The sequence below is a fragment of the Cricetulus griseus genome, assembly GCF_003668045.3.
Source record: "Cricetulus griseus strain 17A/GY chromosome 1 unlocalized genomic scaffold, alternate assembly CriGri-PICRH-1.0 chr1_0, whole genome shotgun sequence".
Lineage (NCBI taxonomy): Eukaryota > Metazoa > Chordata > Mammalia > Rodentia > Cricetidae > Cricetulus > Cricetulus griseus.
The window spans coordinates 97,103,305-97,123,971 of NW_023276806.1; positions in this window are offsets into that span (position 1 = coordinate 97,103,305).

Consider the following 20,667-nt stretch of genomic DNA (forward strand, 5'->3'; position numbering starts at 1 on the left):
ACCCTATGGAAGGCCTCACCATCCAGGGGGAGCAGAAAGGATATGTGATAGGTAGGGTTTTAGTTGAGGGTGGTGGTGGTAGGGAAGGATAGGAGGGAGAAGGGAACTGGAATTGTCATGTAAAACAATCTTGTTTCTAATTCAATTTTTTTTTAAAAAGAAAGTGTTTGAGATGACATAATAAATATAAGAGACACTAAAGACACCACCAAAAAACTCTTAGAGCCAATTAATACTTTCAGCAAAATCTGGATACAAAATTGATATGCACAAACCAGTAGTCTTCCTATGTGCCAATGATAAACAAACTGAAAAAGAAATCAGAGACCCCCTTTACCTTCCTGACCTCTGCTGAGGTGACGGTCCCTTCTGCTCCTGCCTGACTCCTGCCCAACTTCTGCCACCACCCCTTGATTCTCTCTGGGCTGGCACCTGGCATAAAGTGGACCTGCCCAGACAGGGAGGACTTCCCTGAATCAGGAAACACCTCACTCTTCTTTCCCCCTCTGCCTTTACCTCTGCTGATCTCTGACCTCTGCTGAGGGAGGAGAATACTAGGAAAAGAAAGATCATCCAGAGTTGCAGACACTGAAGTCTTAGTACACAATGGGATGACAAGAGGAGATAGAGAAACCACACCTGCACCTACTGGAAGAAGTCATGGGAAAAAGACAGAATAAAAACACACTAAAAAACAGAAAGACCAATATGACAGACACCACAAGAATCTAGGGACGCCATACCAAGATCTGAAAAACAACACAGAAGAAGAAGAAGAGTCGGACCTTAAAAATTACTTTATGAAGATGATAGAGTTCTGAAAGAGAAAACACGAAAATGTCATAAAGAAATAAAAGAAAAAAACAAAAAATACAAGAAATAAATAATTCACTTAAAGAATCTAAAGAAAGTCAAAAAAAAAACAACTAAACGAGTGAAGGAAAGAATTGAAACAGTTCAAGGCATGATAGCTGAAATAGAAACAATAAAGAAAACACAGAATGAGGGGAAGCTTGAAATAGAAAGGCTCAATAAGCAATTAGGAACTAAGGATGTAAGTATAACCAATACTATACAAGAGGTGGAAGAAAGAATCTCAGTTGTTGAAGACTCGCTAGAGAATATACAGTTATCAACCTAAGAAAATATCAAGACCAACAAATCCCTAACACAAAATATCCAGGAAATATGGGACACCATGAAAAGGCCAAACCAAAGAATAATAGGTATAGAAGAAGGTGAAGAAATACAGCTCAAAGGTACAGAAAACATATTCAACAAAATCATACAAGATAACTTCCCCAACCTAAAGAAGGATATGCCTATGACAGAAGCTTACAGAACATCAAATAGATTGGACCACAAAAAGAAGTCCTCTTACCACATAATAATCAAAACACCAAACTTACAGAATAAAGTAAAAATATTAACAACAGCAAAGGAAAAAGGCCAAATAACATATAAAGGCAGACCTATCCGAATTACACCCAACTTCTCAATGGAAACTTTGAAAGCCAGAAGGTCTTGGATAGATGTCCTACAAACACTAAGGGAACATGGATGAAAACCCAGACTCCTATATCCAGCTAAGCTTTCAATCACTATAGACAGAGAAAACAAGATAGTCCATGAAAAAAAACAGATTTAAACAATACATATCCACAAATCCAGCCCTACAGAAAGTTTGGAAAACTCCAACTCAACGAAGATAACTACACTCACAAAAACATAGGTAAAAGATAATCCCATTTTACCAAACATGAAAAGAAACAGGAGGGCGAAATACACACACAATGACACAACCAACAATAAATCCAAAACAAACAAGAAGCAAACAATCAATAGACATAAATATCCCTCAATGTCAATGGTCAGAACCTGCCCATAAAAAGATACAGGCTAACAGAATGGATACGAAGACAGAATCCATCCTTCTGCTAGACACAAGAAACACACCTCAAATTCAAAGACAGGCAGTACCTCAGAGTAAAGGATTGGGAAAAGATGTTCCAATCAAATTGACCCAAGAAAGAAGCTAGTGTAGCAATCCTAATATTTAACAAATTAAACTTCAAACTAAAAATCAATCAAAAGAGATGAAGAAGGGTATTTCATACTCATCACAGGAAAAGTCCATCAAGACGAAGTCTCAGTCCTGAACATCTATTCCCCAAATATGAAGGCACCCACATTTGTAAAAGAAACATTACTAAAGCTCAAACCACACATAAAACCACACACACATAAAGTAGGAGACTTCAACAACCCGCTTTCACCACTAGACAGGACCACCAGAAAAAACCTAACAAAGAAACAAAGGATCTAACAGAAGTTATAACCCAAGTGGGATTAACAGACATCTATAGAACATTCCATCCAAACATAAAAGAATATCCCTTCTTCTCAGCACCACATGGAACCTTCTCTAAAATTGGCCACATACATAGCAACATAGCAAACCTCCATAGAAACAAAAAAATTGAAATAACCCCCTGTATCTTATCAGATCACTGTGCTTTAAAGTTAGAAATCAACAGCAACACAAATTGCAGAAAACCTACAAACTCATGGAAATTAAATAACAACCAATTGCACCATTCCTGGGTTGAGGAAGAAATAAAAAAAAAAGAAATTAAAGACTTCCTAGAATTTAATGAGAATGTAGACACAACATAACCAAACTTATAGGACACTTTGAAAGCAGTGCTAGGAGAAAAGTTCATAGCACTAAGTACCCACATGCAGAAACTGGAGAATAGTCACACCTGAGAATTGACAGAACAACTGAAATCTTTAGAAAAAAAGAAACAAACTCACCATGGAGGAATAGATGCCAGTAAATAACAAACTGAGGGCAGAAATCAATAAAGTCAAAACAAAGAAAGCAATTCAAAGAATCAACGTAACAAAGAGTTGGTTCTTTGAGAAAATCAACAAGATAGACAAACCTCTAGCCAAACTAACCAAAAGGCAGAGAGAGAGCATGCTAATTAACAAAATCAGAAATAAAAAGGGGAATATAGCAACAGACACTGAGGAAATCCAGGGAATCATCAGGTCATACTTTGAAAACCTGTACTCCACAAAATTTGAAAATCTAAAGGAAATGGACAATTTTCTGGATGGGTATGACTTACCAAAATAAAATCAAGTACAGATAAGCAGTTTAAATTGATCTATAACCCCTAATGAAATAGAAGCAGTCATTAAAAGTCTCCCAACAACAACAACAACAACAAAAAAAAGCCCAGGGGCAGATGGGTTCACTTCAGAATTCTACCAGATATTCAAATAAGAGCTAATACCAGTACTCCTCAAATTGTTCCACACAATAGAAACAGAAGAGACATTGCCAAACTCTTTTATGAGACTACAATTACCTTGATACCCAAGCCAAACAAAGATACAACTAAAAAAGAGAACTACAGACCTATATTCCTCATGAACATGGATGCAAAAATACTCAACAAAATACTGGCAAATCAAATCCAAGAACACATCAGAAAAATCATCCACCATGATCAAGTAGGCTTCATCCCAGGGATGCAAGGATTATTCACCATATGAAAATCCATCAATGTAATCCACCATATACACAAACTGAAATAGAAAAACCACATGATCATCTCACTAGATGATGTAAAAGTCTTTGACAAAATCCAACACCCCTTCATGATAAAGCTTTTGGAGAGAACAGGAATAACAGGAACATATCTAAACATGATAAAAGCAATATACACCAAACCAATAGCCAACATCAAACTAAATGGAGTGAAACTCAAAGCGACTCCTCTAAAATCAGGACCAAGACAAGGCTGTCCACTCTCTCCATACCTCTTCAATATTGCACTTGAAGCTCTAGCTAGAGCAATAAGAGAAGAAAAAGAGATCAAAGGGATACAAATTGGAAAGGGAGAAGTCAAACTTTCACTATTTGCAGATGATATGATAGTCTACATAAGTGACCCAAAAACTCTACCAGGGAACTCCTACAGCTGATAAACACCTTCAGCAAAGTAGCAGGATACAAAACTAACTCAAAAAATCAGTAGCCCTACTATATACAGATGATAAATGCAATGAGAAAGAAATCAGAGAAACATCACCCTTCACAATATCCACAAACAACATAAAATATCTTGGGCTAACACTAACCAAAAAAGTGAAAAACATGTGCAGTAAAAACTTTGAGACTTTAAAGAAAGAAATTAAAGAAGATATCAGAAAATGGAGAGATCTCCCATGCTCTTGGATAGGAAGAATCAACATAGTAAAAATGGCAATCTTGCCAAAAGCAATCTACAGATTCTACCTAATCCCCATCAAAAGAAGAAATAAATTGAGGAGACACCACAGACAGAACTTCCATGCTCATGGGTCAGAAGAATCAATAATTGGAAGCAATAAAAAATATTCAATGCAACATTTCTTCACAGACAGAAAAGGAATCCAATAATTAAGATGAAACACAAAAGTCTAAGGGCAATCAAAGCAATCTTGAAAAAAGGAACACTTCAAAATGTATCAGTATACCTGAATTACAATTCTACTGCAGAGCTATAGTAGTCAATACAGCATGGTGCTGGCACAAAAACAGTCATGTACATTAATGGAACAGAATAGAGAACCCAGATATATTCCATCCAATTTCAGAACTTTGACGAAGGTACCAAAGATATACATTGGGGAAAAGATAATGTCTTCAACAAATGGTGAAGGGAAACCTGCATGCAGAAAAATGAACGAAGATTCTCACCTCCCACCTTACAAAATACTCCAAATGGATCAAGGGTTTCAACATGAGGCCTAATGGCCTGAAACTTCTAGATGGAAAATTATTGAGTAAATTTATACTTACGGGCACAGATGAGGACTTTCTGAAAGAGACTTCGGTAGCTCAGCACATAAGACCAATAGGCCACAAATGAGACCTAATGAAACTAAAATTGTTGGTACAACAAAGGACACTATAAGGGGAGTGAAGGTGCAGTCCACAGAGTGGGGAAAATATACGACAGCTATACATCTGGATTGATTATATACAGAGGATTAGTATCTAAACTATACAAAGAACTAAAAAAAAAAACTAAACATAAACACACACAAATTAAAAACTTGGCTGTGAAATGGAACAGAGAGTTCCCCAAAGAAGAAATACAAAATGTTAGTAAACAGCGTCAATATTCTTAGCCATCAGGGAAACACAGATTAAAACTATGTTAAGATTCATCAAGTCCTAATGAGAAAGCTTGTCATCAGGAATACAATTGACAACAAATGTCATGGATGTGAGGAAAGAAGAACACTTACACACTGTTGATTGAAATCAGTCTATAGTTTTCCTTAAAAACTAGAACTAAAACTCCCATATGTAACCCAGCTTCACCTCCTGTGGAATGGCATATACAGTCTCTGCTGGAGTTTTCCTAGTGCTGAGAGGTACTAATTAAGTTGTTAAGAGAAAAGGTATCAATCATCTCTAGCCCTGGACCCCTTCGTGCTACAAGGCCTAGAGATACCTGCCAAGGCAAGATGTAGCTACTGGTGTAATAGTGGTGAGATGGTTCTCTCCACCCTGCATCAGTCAACACTGAGAAGCGACAGATAGTATCCAGGGAATGGGGAAGATGCTGTAATATGCTGTCCTTTGGACATGCCATGGCTGTTGCACACATGGATTCGTGGCAGCTGTTGTTATCTGCACAAAACCCTCACCAGATCCAGTTTGTTAAGATTGTCAGCATGGTGTAACCATCTTTCCAAGACTGAAGGGTGCATGCCATGTGACTTCACCATCTTAAGATGACCTCATGATATAAAGCAGCAATTATAAAACTGAACAGTTCTACTGAACTCTCTGCTTATTATTGTATCCTTCTTTAGTCAAAGGAAACAACAGCAAGTCTCCAAAATATTTTGGATTGATATGAACTTTTATAATTAAATATAATCAAGGTTTATAAAATCTTAAAGTTATAAAAGGTTTACCCCAGTTAACAAAAGCTGACTTAGGGGATTACGCTTAACTACTTATGTCTTTGCTAACACAAGGCTTCTGAAATAACAGTATATGTTTGGTAAATAATGTATATTTGGTAAATTCCTAAGATGTGCTCAGGTCCACAATAATATTTGTCTAGTTCCTTTGTCTTTTTTTTAACTTTGTTAAGTTTTTAGCTATTTGAATAGGTTAAGTCATAAAAAAAACTGTGATATTCTATAGTGGTATACTATAAAAAGGTGAGAAAAGTTCCCTGTTTCCCTGTGGACTGCATTTATGTTTTAAAGTTTATTGCATTTATGGTTTATTTTGAGACTAAAGTATCTTCAATTAAATCTGAAACTCAAATTTTAAGGATCAAACTTAACAGGAATAAAATTGTAAAGTCCTAATCTTATAAAAATCTACTAACAAATCAAAAACTTTTAAAGGTAATTAAGACCTACAAGTTAATGCTGAGTGAGTTAGCTTATAAATAATCAAATTCTTTAATGTGTTCAGAACTACCTACATTTACAGTTATTCTAAGTACCAATGTAATTGATTACAGAAATGAGCATTTTTTAGCTTCCTGTATGTGTTTTTGAAGTTAAGCCTAAAACAAGTAAATACGGTATACTTAGTGAACAGATGGTCCTCACCCTCCTCAGAGATCTGCTGAATATAGCATTTAAAATGTTTAATAATTATAGAGACAGATGTTTCACCCCTAACAGGAACCCAGTGGTCTCCAAAGAAGATATGGGGCAAGGACTCCACCTGAATTGTGGTATGCTAACCACTGGGAAAAGTGCCCCTGTGCCTCACCTGCCTCAAGGGCTATACTCAAACTGTGGACAGTTCTGGGTTCACTGTTCCATTCTTTCTGGAAAAAGTAAGGTCAGTCCCCCAAGTTCCTCTACAAGAGAATCTCTCAGACCTGGCTCTAACAACCAAAGGCCCTCTGTCCTCTATGGTAGCTGAAGATTGAATGTTGTCCTATATGACAACTGAAGACCTGCTGGCCCCCAAGGAAGGCATGGAGATAGGACCCTAGGGCAGCCATGTAGGTAATGGGAAAGTTTCTGTCATTTCAATTGCTGCATAGGTTATTTGAATTACACCTCCATCTATAATTTATCCACGTAGTCTTCTGGATAGAGGAACAAGTGTTCCTCTATCTAGTGTTCAAGCTTTTCACCCCAAGTCATTCTTGGGTTCTCAAGCTTTTACTATGACTCGAAGGCCTGAGTCTTTTCTACAATGTAGATTTCAGCACAGACTGCCAATAGTGGCAATGCTAACATATCTAAAACTTACATCTCTTTTTGTAAACATAAAACAAATTCTTGTAAGCTTCAGGTAAGCAACTTGAAACCACCTCTCACAGGTCAAACAGACTCCAGGTAAGTACTCCTGTCAACCAACAGCCTAAGTTTTCCTGTCTATTGCCTATTCCTGAGGGTGAGATCTCTCTCCACCACCTCCTCTGGTTTTGGGACTCCCTCCCTCAACTACCAAGACCATTGACTTAAAAGTTTCAAGCTTAAACCTCAGATAAAAATTTTCCCCTAAACTCCTTAACTTTACCTTCTCTCCATAGTCTGTCTGTCTCAGTAGACTTCAAATCAACTGCAGACTGTTCCAGCAACTCCCCAGCTCCAGGTTTTCCCTTAAAATCTGTATCCTGGACCACCTCAAATTGTCTAGCCACAGGTGGCCCAGCCTCACACATTGCCCCGATGCTGCCTGCACTTTCCTAGCTCCAGACAATCCTCACAGAGCTTGGACAGCTAGTGAAACAGCCTCCTCTTCCTGAACTTGGCCATTATTCCAGCTTTCCCCATGTCAACAGAATGTAGTCACAGAGGATTATGTAGCCTCTTATCATTTATTGATTAAGAACAAAAAAAGGCTGGGGTGTTAGGTCTCAAATCTGGAACAAATGGTTGAGGTGTGCTTATTAACATGTGAAAGCAGACACTGGCTGCCAGCTTCTCCCTCAATTCCTCCCTGTCACAGGGTGTTCCTGCTGGCATACCCTGTCCCTACCCTAAACTTCTCCAGCCCAGGGGCTGGGCTGCCCTTCCCCCAGCTGCCCTTCCCTGTAGATTGCAGCCATTTGGGCTATGCCAGTCTCTTGGCCAGGCTGCCTCTCTTGGTTGACAGCTCCTCTCCTCACATGATACAGCTCTGTCTGGTCATGTTCAGACTCTCCCAGATGTTCCTACCTCTGACTATGCTCTTCCTCATTTATCTACAGTAAACTTTCTCCTTCACCATGCCAGGGAGCAGTTATGTCTTTTCTTTATTTTAACTCATCAATCATGCCCTCAGAGTTACTGAACTTAAACAATTATGAAATAAATAAAAAGCAATTTCTTAAATCAGAATTCTCTGATTGAATATATATTCATTGAATATATATATATATATATATATATATATATATATATATATATTCATTATTCTCAGGCTGGCCTCAAATTTGCTATGTGGTTCAGAATGTCCTCAAACTTCTGATCCTCCAATTTCTGCCTTCCAAGTGCTAAGATTACAGGTATATGCCACCATACTTTGTCTCTGCCATGCTGGAGACTGGACCCAGGCAACTAGGTTGCTTTGTGCAACCTAGTTTCAGCACTCTATCAGCCAAATTCCATTCCCAGTAGCAGAACATTCTCTTACGATGTTTTATTACACACAGGTAATTTAGTATCTCCTAAAAATGTAAAGGCTCCACTCCCTCAGCAAAGCAGCTTTCATGGGGTACTGGTCTAGTTTAGAAATAGATGGTGGCTATGATGTTTAATGAGTGTTTTGAGCTCTAATCATTAATCTTATGTGATCATTCTACATGACAAAAAAGTTGTCAAATGGTTCTCAGTTATGTACAAGAAGTTTACTTCTTTAGTAAACTGGCACTACACTAGTCAAGACTACATATAAAATATGTCTTACAAGCTTGTAAGATGGCATTTGCTTTAAAATTCAGTATCTTCAGGCCCCTGAATGCTTAGTAGACAGGCTTAGCCACTCAAGTGAAATCTTTTATTTCCTGTTAAATCCTCATTTATACTTTAACTAAATCAAACTAATTGCCTTAAATCCGAGGTTCCCCACTCTTCTGTAAGTAGACACATAGTGTGAAGTATTAAATTAAGGCACGAGAAAGCACCAAGACCTCTACTGTAACATCATTCCCTCCAACTTAAGATGTTCTGCAGCAGTTCTCATACTTAAGCTATTTCCTGCTCCTTCTTGGGGACTCAGCCGAAAAACTGAAGCGTTAAACCGCTAAAATCTACTGATAGTAATAAATAAAACATCACACCATTCACCACAACCTCTGGAGACTGGATTTTATAGCTTGCAGTAAACACTTCTAAACAAGGAAGGGATCGTTCCAGGCAGACTGTATGAGATAGTAGAGGGGATTTAAAAAATTGATAGACTTAATCCCAGCACTTGGGAGGCAGAGGCAGGTAGATCTCTTGTGAGTTCAAGGCCAACCTGGCCTACAGAGTTAGTTTCAGGACAGGCTCCAAACCAATGCGGAGAAACCCTGTCTTAAAAATCAAACAGCAACAAAAATGATAGCTTGTCAAAAAAAGGATTCAGCCTTTCTTAGAAATACTATTTTTTGTCATCCATACTTGATAAAGGCCTTTGTGAGGTAGCTACACATCACAGTAGCATGGAGGAGATATAAAACACTTTTTCCCCACAAGGGTGAGTGGTTGCCAATAGAAAATATTGGCAATAGAAAATATTGGCAATAGAAAATAATATACAGATGACATTAGGCCTTCTATTAGAAGTAAACAGTTCTCCATTTATTCAGTCAATGAATCCACAGAGAGTAGCTAGCGGGTGCCTGGCCTTATAAAATTCTGAACGATTAAGCAGACATGTCATCTGCTATGAGGAAACATGTGCCTCATAGTGGGGAGCAGTAACAAGAAATTTAACAGGACCCCAGTGAACCCTATTGCTATATAATAGTGGAAGGGTTAACTAAACTGTCATGTAGGAAAGAGTTGAACATCCCAAAGGAGCACAGCTCAGGCACAGCAAGCAGGTCAAACTAAGGCTCCAGCGCCAACAAGAACCCTGGCAGAGACACCTAGAGATGTGTGCATGGGCATTGTGAGGACTGTCCTCATGTTCATCCTACCAATCTTGGATTTCAACGTGTTCTAGCTGAATGCCACTCACAAGGATGCAAACTAAAAGCCAAAGGTGTCATAACTATATAGAAAGGTAAATGCAAACAGTAGCATTTGTGATGATGACCCAGATGTTGTGGATATGCTTAACACATGCAGGAATAGGCTTAGTTCTTTTCTTCTTCTTTTTTATTTTATGTGTCTGAGTGTTTTGCCTGTAATGTATGTCTATGTACCACATGCATGCAGTCCCATCAGAGTTCTCTGGAGTTATGGATGGTTGTGAGCCACCATGTGGATTCTGGGAATTAAACTGGGGTCTGTGGGAGAGCAACCAGTGTTCTAAACTACTGAACTATCCTTCTAGTCCCCGACAGGATCAGTTCTCGAGGGAAGAGATGAGAAACTTGCAAAGAACTACAACAGTGAATGCAAATACTTGCTAGATCTTAGTATGTGCTGGGCACTCTGCCAGGTTCTTTACATAGATCATCTTGTGTTACTCCCTCCACAAGTGGCAGAAGTGTTTAAGTACCACACAGATGCAGAGACACACACTGTTAGATTCAAGTGTTTCCCTGAAGCCACACAAATGGTAAAATGGATCTGGACTGAAACCAAAGCAGTGTGGCTCCAGACCCTGTGTACTTCACCCCAGCTCTCTGCTGCTCCTCAGTGTTTGAAAGACACTGCCACTGTCATGGTGAGTACTTCACACAGTGCGATTCCCATCTGCTCACTTTAATATCAGTTCAAACTACCAAGTAGCTTCCAATAGAGAGCAAGATAATTACTGCACCTTAGATAAAGTATGCAAGTGCATTCTGATGTTTGACACTGTCCCCCAGAGATCCTTTCAGGGTTCAACTCACCTCATTAACAGAGAAAACTCAAGCTGCATAAGGTGGCATACAGCTTTTCAAACCCAGCAGTCAGGAGGCAGAAACAAGTGGAGCTCTGTAAGTTCAAGGCCAGCCTGGTCTACACAGCAAGTTCTAAGTCAGATAGGGATATGCAATTGTAGGGGAAATGCTAGCCATGCCCTCATTTCAAAAAGGATTGGGAAGGGTAGAGAGGAAAACACAAATATATAAAACAGCAAACATGCTTCCTAGAATTTAAAATAAAATAATTATTAACTCCATGGGTAACCATATGACACTAATTTATCTGGGTTAGTTTTTATCACTGTGGCAAAATACCTGGGGAAAGCAACACAACCTATAGGGATGAAATGTTTATTTTGACTCTTGGTTTCAGAGGTTTCCATCTGCAATGGCTCTATCTGCTGTGAGGTGTCTAGAGAGGTACAGAACCATGGAGACACACGGCAGAGGAACCGTCTCACCTAGGGCAGCCAGGAGGCAAAGAGATGAAAAGTGAGGTTTAAAGTTCAATATGACCTCCAAAAGCACACACACCTTCCCATGAGGCTCAACCTCCTAAAAGTTCTGTCTAATCTTAAACTATGCCATAGACTGGGACCAAGACTAAGACAGGAGGCATCTGGGGGACATTCAAGATTCTGTATCTAACATATCTCAAATGTTCTTCCCTTTAAGCCACATAGTGAGTGTAGCTATTGTATCAAGGGAGGAAGTGCTTGTGTTTGGGCATGCAAAACAGTTAACTTGGGAGGAGCTGTCTTCAAAGCAATGATGAAAGGTCAAAAGCATAGCTCTAACCATTGTTTTCCTCAAAGGAATATAAGAAGTGGGGAGAAGAGAACATACTATGAGAACTAAGTATAAAAAGGTCCCCACTCACCTCTCCTCACACTGCTCCAGGGGCTCTGGCCCTTCTGTATTAGCTACTTGGGCTCCGAGGCACTGAGTGTGACAAGCCAACACTCCAGAGGGCTGAGAATTGTCCAAGTGATATCTATAGCAACACCCATAAACAGAATAATGTAGCACGAATAATAAAAGTCCAGAGACAGATATTGGGGCTCAAGCTGAAAATCAGAAAAGCAAAGCAGCTAGCCAGTAGCTCTTACTTCTACCAAGGTTGAAATGGAGATCCTGTATTCCCTGTGATTGGAAACTGAATCTCACATGAGACCCTTTGTTTCTTCCTTACATACCTCTCTAGTGCTGGGATTAAAGATGTGAGTTATGCATCTCTTTTAGACTGATACACTTTCTTGTAGCCCTGGGTAGCCTTGAACTCACAGAGATCCATCTGCCTCTGTTTCCTGAGTCCTGGGATTAAAGGTGTCTACCACCACTGTCCAGCTTCTATGGCTAACCAGTGTGGCTGGCTTTGCATTCTGTCTTTAGATCATAAACAATGTATCGCCACAGAATAGGAGACTACTTCAAGAACAACAGGGAAAATGACTTTGGGGCATTGTCCTACTTTGTTTCCCTGTTGCTGTGATAAAACACTGACCAAAAGCAACTTTGGGAGGGAAGGGTTTATTATAGGTCACAATCCATCATCAAGCAAGCAAAGCCAAGGTAGGAACTCAAGACATGGACCTGGAGGCAGGAACTGAAGCAGAGACCATGTGCTTAGTGGCTTGTCCTCAGCGGCTTTCTCAGACTGCTTTCTTAAAGCATGCAGAACCACCTTGCTAGGGTTACTACTGTGTCTCCAAAGCTGATGAGTTTTTTTTTTTTAATCTAAACACCCAGCTTGTTTCTCCCCATGCCCAAGCTAATAATGTACATTAATTCTGCTTAGGTTTCACCCTAGAATACAGATGTTTAAAAGTATAACAGGTGGGACTAGAGAGATTGCTCAGTGTTAAGAGCACTTGCTTCCCAATTATGATGACCTGAGATTGGACCCCAGCACCCACCTAACAAACCCACCTGGTATCCTGTGCCTGTTCCTATACCCCAGGATTGTGGAGAGGATGATGGAGACAGGAGGATTGCTGGGGTTTGATGGCTAACAACCTAGCTGAACAAACCGAACTCGCAGTTCAGCGATAGAGCTTGCCTCAAAGGAGTAAGGTGGAGCAGGATAGAGGAGAGGCACAATGCCCTGCTCTGGCTTACATGCACATACATACACATGTGGATACACACACACACACACACACACACACACACACAGAGAGAGAGAGAGAGAGAGAGAGAGAGAGAGAGAGAGAGAGAGAGAGAGAGTCACATTCATTTTTCAGCATCAATGAAATAATACCAATGAACTAGGTAACTGAGAACTTAGAACTCATACCTGAGTCACAAACATAAACTTTAGTATCCTTGTTTAGCAACAATTAGCACGCTGAAACCCAGCAAACCTCCCAAGGACTTGTTATTCTCCCTCTGCCACCAACATTTCATTATGGAATGGGCTCTGTTTTGTATCTATCCTAATGCACAAAAGAAGTCAGTTCCCTTAGGCTAGCTCAGTAGATCCTCAGTGCACTGCCATGTTGAGAGGGAAATGAATAGATGCAAGCATTTCTCCTTTCCTCCACGATGGGCCATGAGCCTTCATCGTTTTTTGTTTAGGTTAAATTCTGTTCCTGAAATAAGTGGTTAATTGTTTTACAGGAGAAAAAAGTGCCCAACTCAAGGTGATTAATGAAAAGCTTTAAAAGCTCAAATATTACATATATATATAATATATATATATATATAGAGAGAGAGAGAGAGAGAGTCAATTAATTAAAGTTTCAAATTGTTGATTTCATTTTTTTTGTATTTTTGCTTATTTTTTTACAATACTTTGGAAGCTCTGGCCACAGAGTCCTTTCCCCCTGACAGGGGAAAACTGTCTGATTTTTCTCACATCTTTCTCCTTTCTTTATTCTCCTCTGATGGATTTCTGTTTCTCCAGAATTGAAAGAGAGCAACAAAAACAACTCTGAAGGAAACAATGCCATACATATTCAAAGTTTTGCTTCCAAATTACCGTCTTAGTTAACTTAGTTAACATTTGGTGAAATGACAAAGGGCCATGTCCCTTTAAAAAAGGTAATGAAACTGAATTGAAAAGGAAAGCTTTAGCAGGTTTGCCTCAGGATGCACGGGGAGATGCTGTGTGAATCACTGGGAATGGGAAATGCAGTACCTATTGCAGTAACCAATGCACAAAGGGGTACAGTGCATTCATGAACCAAGACCCCTGCTGAGCTCAGGGCAGGTAAGTGTACTCAATGGTTTGGGGAAAACATTTTGGTGGACCTCCGATGCACACAGCTCTTGTTCAATGAAAGTTTTACTGCTCTAGTTCTGGGCTGCAGACAGCCTGAAGCTATTAGCTCCTCCCCACACTGTCTCAGCTATGTGGAACCATAGATTCAAGACAGATTCAAGTCCAGTTATCAAGTTCTGAGTCAAGGGAACCTGATGGATTACACTGTGATTGGTTCAGCTGATTGCTTTTGCCAATCTGCTTCTGTCTCCCTGTCCTCATATGTAGACATCAGAGCACACCCCCCCCAAACACCACTAAGCAACACCTCCCTCTAGCCTCCTGCTCAATCCCTCACAGAGAACTCTGCCTGCTAGCGCCATCCTGGTAATGTAAATCAGGATGTCATGTGGACAGTTAGAACAAGCTGACTTAACATTTGCAAATTATATAATTTTATGTTACCAGAAAACAGGTTTTAGGAAAAAGTAAACATTTACAATCAGAAGTCCTGGCATGGGTTTTAACATTTGAACACTGACCTTCCTGTAATTAGACATGACAAGCTAATAGAATCTTGCTTGCTAGCAGTGTAGACAGTGGGGAGCAAGGCCAACATAGGAAAGGCTGTCAGTCCTGAAAGGCTCGGACTGAGCCCTTATCATCCTAACTAAATACCAATGTCAGAATAATTGAAATGGATTAACACTGTATAACTTAGCTAAAAGAGAAAGCTATTTCCTTAAGTTAACTTACTCTAATTTTAAAAATATTTGCTGGTCTTTCTTTTTTAATGTTTTTCAACAAATCTTTTAGATATCAATTTTGAGCATGAGAAGTAACAAAAGACTTATTTATGATAAAGCCCAGCTCAGGATGATGTGGTGGACTTTGCAGAGCCCCCGTTGAAGGCTCTACTCTGCCTGGGGAGTGGAGGGTGGATGGGGTGGGGGTAGTTGTGGGTGGGATAGGAGGGGTGAGGGTGAGGGGAGGGAGAGGGAGAAGGGATTGAAATGTGAAACAAGCTTGTTCCTAATTTGAACTAATAAAAAAATCTCAAATTAAATAACAAAAGTAAAAAAAAAAGTTCTTATGATTTCTTAAGTAACTGATTTATATGCTAGTATTATAAAAATACTACCATAAGTTTCCCACATACCCCCACAATGCAGACATACCACCCCAGGAAAAGTAACATTACCTTAGGGCAATGGAGACACACACACACCATCTAGATTATATCTTGCTGCATTCATAGCTCAAACAAGACCCAATTAAAAGTCCATCGTAACAAAAATTAAGATTGGCAAACTCCCTTAGTCTGTGAGAATGAGCGTGAGAATTTGTGGAGAACCAGCCACAGGCTGGAGGTCATGGGCTACTGCAGCACAAAGGAGACAGATATACAGAGGGAAAAGAGGATCGAGCAATATCCTGTTTGATCGTTGTAATTTAAGTATGTTGCAGAACAAAATTCAAACTTATAAGGACATAAAACTGGGGAGCATCCAACAAAATAAAATTTATAATGATTATCATCTAATCAAAATAAGAAATAGCAAAATTGTTACAGCTTTATCCCAGACAGTGGAAACAAATGAACAGGTAAGCAGAATCATAGAAGAGTTCAAAAAGGATGAAACAGTAATCCTGGGCATGGAAAATGCATACATGAGAATCAACATAGACTGGATGGGATTTGTGGCAGATGATGGCTTAAAGAAACTACCTAAATACAGAGTAACAGAATTTATGCCATAACAGAATTTATGCCAACCACATGGCCAGAGAAATTGCTCAGCATTGAGGACACACACTGTCTTCCAGGGGACCTAAGTCCATACCTATCACTCGTATCAAGTGGCTCATAACTAACTGAAACTCCAGCTCCAGAGGTCTAATGCCTCTGGTCTCTATGGGCACCAACACACACACACACACACACACACACACACACACACACACTTTCTTTAAAATTACTCAAATCAACATAGATAGAAAGCAATAACCACCAGTGAGTTAGGGAACACATCCAATCAACCAAATATATTTTTAATTAAAATCTCTAAAAGGAAAGTAAGAGAGCTAGAGATATTTTTAGATGATTTTGTCTCATTTTGATAGGTTTTTGGGGGGAGAGAGGGTGTTAGGCTTATTCTATGATGATTCCAAATGCATTCTGATTCCTCTTGCCCTACCCTCTTGTGTCTCTCCCTAACAGAAACTCTTTAAAATTTTTCTTAATATTTAATTATAGTTTATATGTATAGGTATTTTGTCTGCATGTATGCCTGTGCATGACATGTGTGGAGTTTCTGTGGAGGGCACATTGCCTCACAGTGGGAGCATGATGGAGTTCATGGTGATGGACATACAGGTGAGCATATGGCTGCAACTCCACACATCTCAGTAAATGAAGAAGCAGAGATGTATGTAGTCTGGAATCCCAGACCATGAATGATACCAGCTACACTCAGGATAGGTTTTCCATCCTCAATGAACCTCTCACAGAAACTTCCTCACAAACATACCCAGAAGTGTGTCAACCAGGTGGTGCCAAATTCAACCAAATTAACAATGAAGAGCAACCACTGAGGTGTGCAAGGGCACTAACACATCTCCCGGAGTTGCTAACTATCAAATTCTACCAATCATGATCTCCCATTCTCCCAAGAAAATTTACTACAAAGCAGTTATATCTGAGTCTGAAACATGATATTTTTATTAGTCAGGTCTAAACGACGACTTTTCAGACAAACATTTTACCTTACATAGAATTTCTACAACCAGAAGATAAAATGCATCTTCCTGTGTTTTGATGTTTGTGTTTTCTTCTGCAACTCTGTTGATGGGTTATGTCAGTGAAAACTCTGGGATGATAAAAAAAATGAATAAAATGCAGGCTGTTTCTAGAAGAAATCCATCAATTATTTAATCCTGCTTCATCATTACTGACAGGCACCTGGTACTACAATATCTATACATATATGTACATATATATATATGTATGTGTGTGTGTACATACACACATTTATATACATATGCACACATATATATATATATATATATATGTATACACACACACACACACACACACACACACACACATATATATATATATATATAATATAGTACCTGGTACTACAAGGATATGTGTATGTATATATATAGTAAATATATATTATAAAATAAAATATATATGTATATAATTTTATGACAACCTATATTGTCAACAGAAGGAAATGTATCTCAGTGGAAAAGTGCTTGCCTCACCTAGTGTATCCAAGGCTTTAAGTTCAATTCCAAGAACTGAAGAAAAGCGAAGAAAGAAAAAAATAGAAATAAAAAGAAGAAAAGATTATGTAGGTGGAAAAAATTGTAAGTTAGATTTCACCAAAACTAATACATTTCCTAGGATCTTAAAATGAAAAATGGCAATCTACACAATAAAAAATGTTTGTCACATGGTATCTGTTAGATAACTAGTACATGGAAGATATGAAGAATTTAGAAAACAGACAAAAGACAAAAGGAGACACTGAACTGAAAATGGAATCCATATGGTAAGGAGGTATACAGAAAGGTGTTTGGTACCATTAGCCATTGAAAATGCAAATTAATACCATACTGATTGACTGACTACTGATTGAATGCTTAAAACTAAAAATAATTTAAAATACCCAAAGTTTTGGTAAGAGGTGGGAATTCCAGATCCTTCAGGCATGGATGGTGGGACTCTGTAGTGAAGAGACACTCGGAGAAATAGCATTTTATTAAAGACATAAACATGATGAGTCAACATTTACACACTGGGCAGGTAGCCCAGATAAACGAAGATACCCCACACACAGATGGTTACACCAACTTTATTGATGACAGGAGAAAAAAAAAAAAAGCAAAACACCTGGAGGTAAGCCAATATCCTCCAACCGGTGAGTGGTTAAATATAAGCTAGTCCATCTATAGTGATTATAAAATAGACACCAACCTTTGATACTCACAATGCCCTGAGGTGAATCTCACAGGCACTATGTTGAGGGAGGGAAACAAGCCTCAAAAGAGTATGTATTATATGATTTTCTTCATATGATAACCACTAACTATATATATACATATATATATATATTATATATATATATATATATATATATATTAGTAATTTCTCACTGTTGGGTATAGTGACAGGCAAAGTTAAACAAGAAAGCAACCTTATACGAAGTTTAGGTTTAAAATTTAAAACATCTGAAAATAAGGAAAGATTTGATTATTGGTCCAACACAAAATAAATGGTTTGTAAGCAACAAAAACACATTCCTTGTGTTTCTTATTTGTCTGTAATGGAGGTTGGGAAGTTCTGAAGACTGATGTGAAAGTGTTTGCTAATTTGGTGCATCGCAAAGGCAGGCTTCCTCATAGAAGACACCCCTTGATCTCTTGGGAAGTGTGCTTATCTCCCTCCAAATATACCAGGAAGTTGGTTGAGATGTCACCACAGACCATTGCCAGAGCCTAGATGAAACTTGTAAACTCCCTGGAAGCTGTGTATGCAGCCATGGAAACTCGGATGCTAATAGGAGAGAAGAAATTCAAGAGTAAAGTGAGGTTTGCTTTTTTTTTTTTTTTTTAATGTGACTTCCAACTTGCCCATGTTGTATCACAATTGTTATGGAAACTATGGTTTGCCCATGGAATAGTTCATTGGAGACCAAGCTGATTCAAGGTTCTCCTAGAGGCCCTGATGAAACAACAAAGAGAAAGCTAGTTCTCTGTTCTTGCCCAGAGGCAGACTTGGCAAGGTTCAGTCTGAGGTTGGGGTCAGGGCTTTGAAGAAGCTAAATTTTCAATTCATGGGAACCTGACTTTTCTTCACTGAAGGGACTGGAGTTATTCATTCCCATGCTATGGTATGCTTGATCTGTGGGCCACTTGAGATACCCTGTTCTTTTTTTTTTTGTACAATATTGTTTGATTAGGTCAGTGCTGACTTCGTCCAGTTATAGATCCCTTTCTGTTGACTCTGTTCCCCTTTCCCCCTGAAAACTGTATATAAGATGCTGTAGTTCATAATAAACTTGTCTGCATCAGCTTGTGAAAGACCTCCTGATCCCAAACTTCCTATCTACTTTACTTTCTCATCCCCAGTCCTCTCTCATTCTCTCAGGAACCAGTCACTGAAGGATGCTTGCAAGTCCAGGTCAGTCAGCAATTGCTGCACACAGCTTGGATGAATCTCTGAGCTGAGGACAGCCAGGTTGTCCTTCTGGAAAAGAAGCCTGTATCTGTCCCAGGTTATCCAAGGTGCATGCTGCTGACCATGCAATGAGCTCCTTTATGTGGTGACACTCATCATTTCAAATGTTTAAGGACTATTCTCAATCAAGATATTGTGGAATATTTCTTTACAGTTTGTGAATATATGTTGCTGTGATTGGTTTAATAAAGAAACTGACTGGCCAATAGCTGGAAGGATAAGGGTAGAGAGAGAGCCAAACAGAGAATGCTAGGAAGAAGGGTGGAGTTAGAGGAGTAGCTAGCAGAGAGAAGAAAGATGGACATGCAACACTGAGAAAAAGGACCAACCCATGTGGCAAAGTGTAGGTAAAAATATTGGTTAATTGAAAATGTAAGTTATCTAGTAACCAGCCTGAGCTATTGATCAAGCATTTGTAATTAATATTAAGCCTCTGTGTGGTTACTTGGGAGCATCTTGCAAGACAGAAACTTCCACCTACAAGACACTACATTGTGGGCTGGGATAAATAAAGAACATTACAGACACGATCAACCAGCAATGTGTCTGAGATCTAACTCCATGTTGTCTTCTGGGCAAACCATCTAGAAGAGCTTCATTGAATTTGACATATGCTAAACTGGAAAGGTAGGAGTTATCCCTTAGTATACTGATATTCTAGTCTAGGATACTGATATTCTAACTGCATCAGCTTTGAGCTGAGTCCATGCAGTGCAAAATGCCATTGTGGTAAAGTGTGTTTTAGAAATACATTATCCCCTATTCATGATATTACATCCTTTATCACAGATTACAGCTATACTTTATATTTCAAACCAATCAACCAATGAAAAAATATGTCAGTAACAATCCACCCTGCATACAGTATAAACAGATCTTTTTCATTCATGTCACATTGAATATACATAGTACATATATTAGTCATATGTTTTAATAATTACACAGAAAAAGGGTGGATAGTTTATTGGGAGGTTTATAAAGTGTCTTTTAATCTGAGTTCAATATAGTATTTGGTCAATCTGTAGAAACACTTTCGGGAAATACATTGCATCAACCTTTAACCAACACACTACAACGTGTAGTGAGTCCTAGCACTTTCCCATGTTTTTATATTTATTTCAGATGAAGATTACAATATAAGAGGTCTCTAAAATCTCAACTCAATGACAAAGAGATCA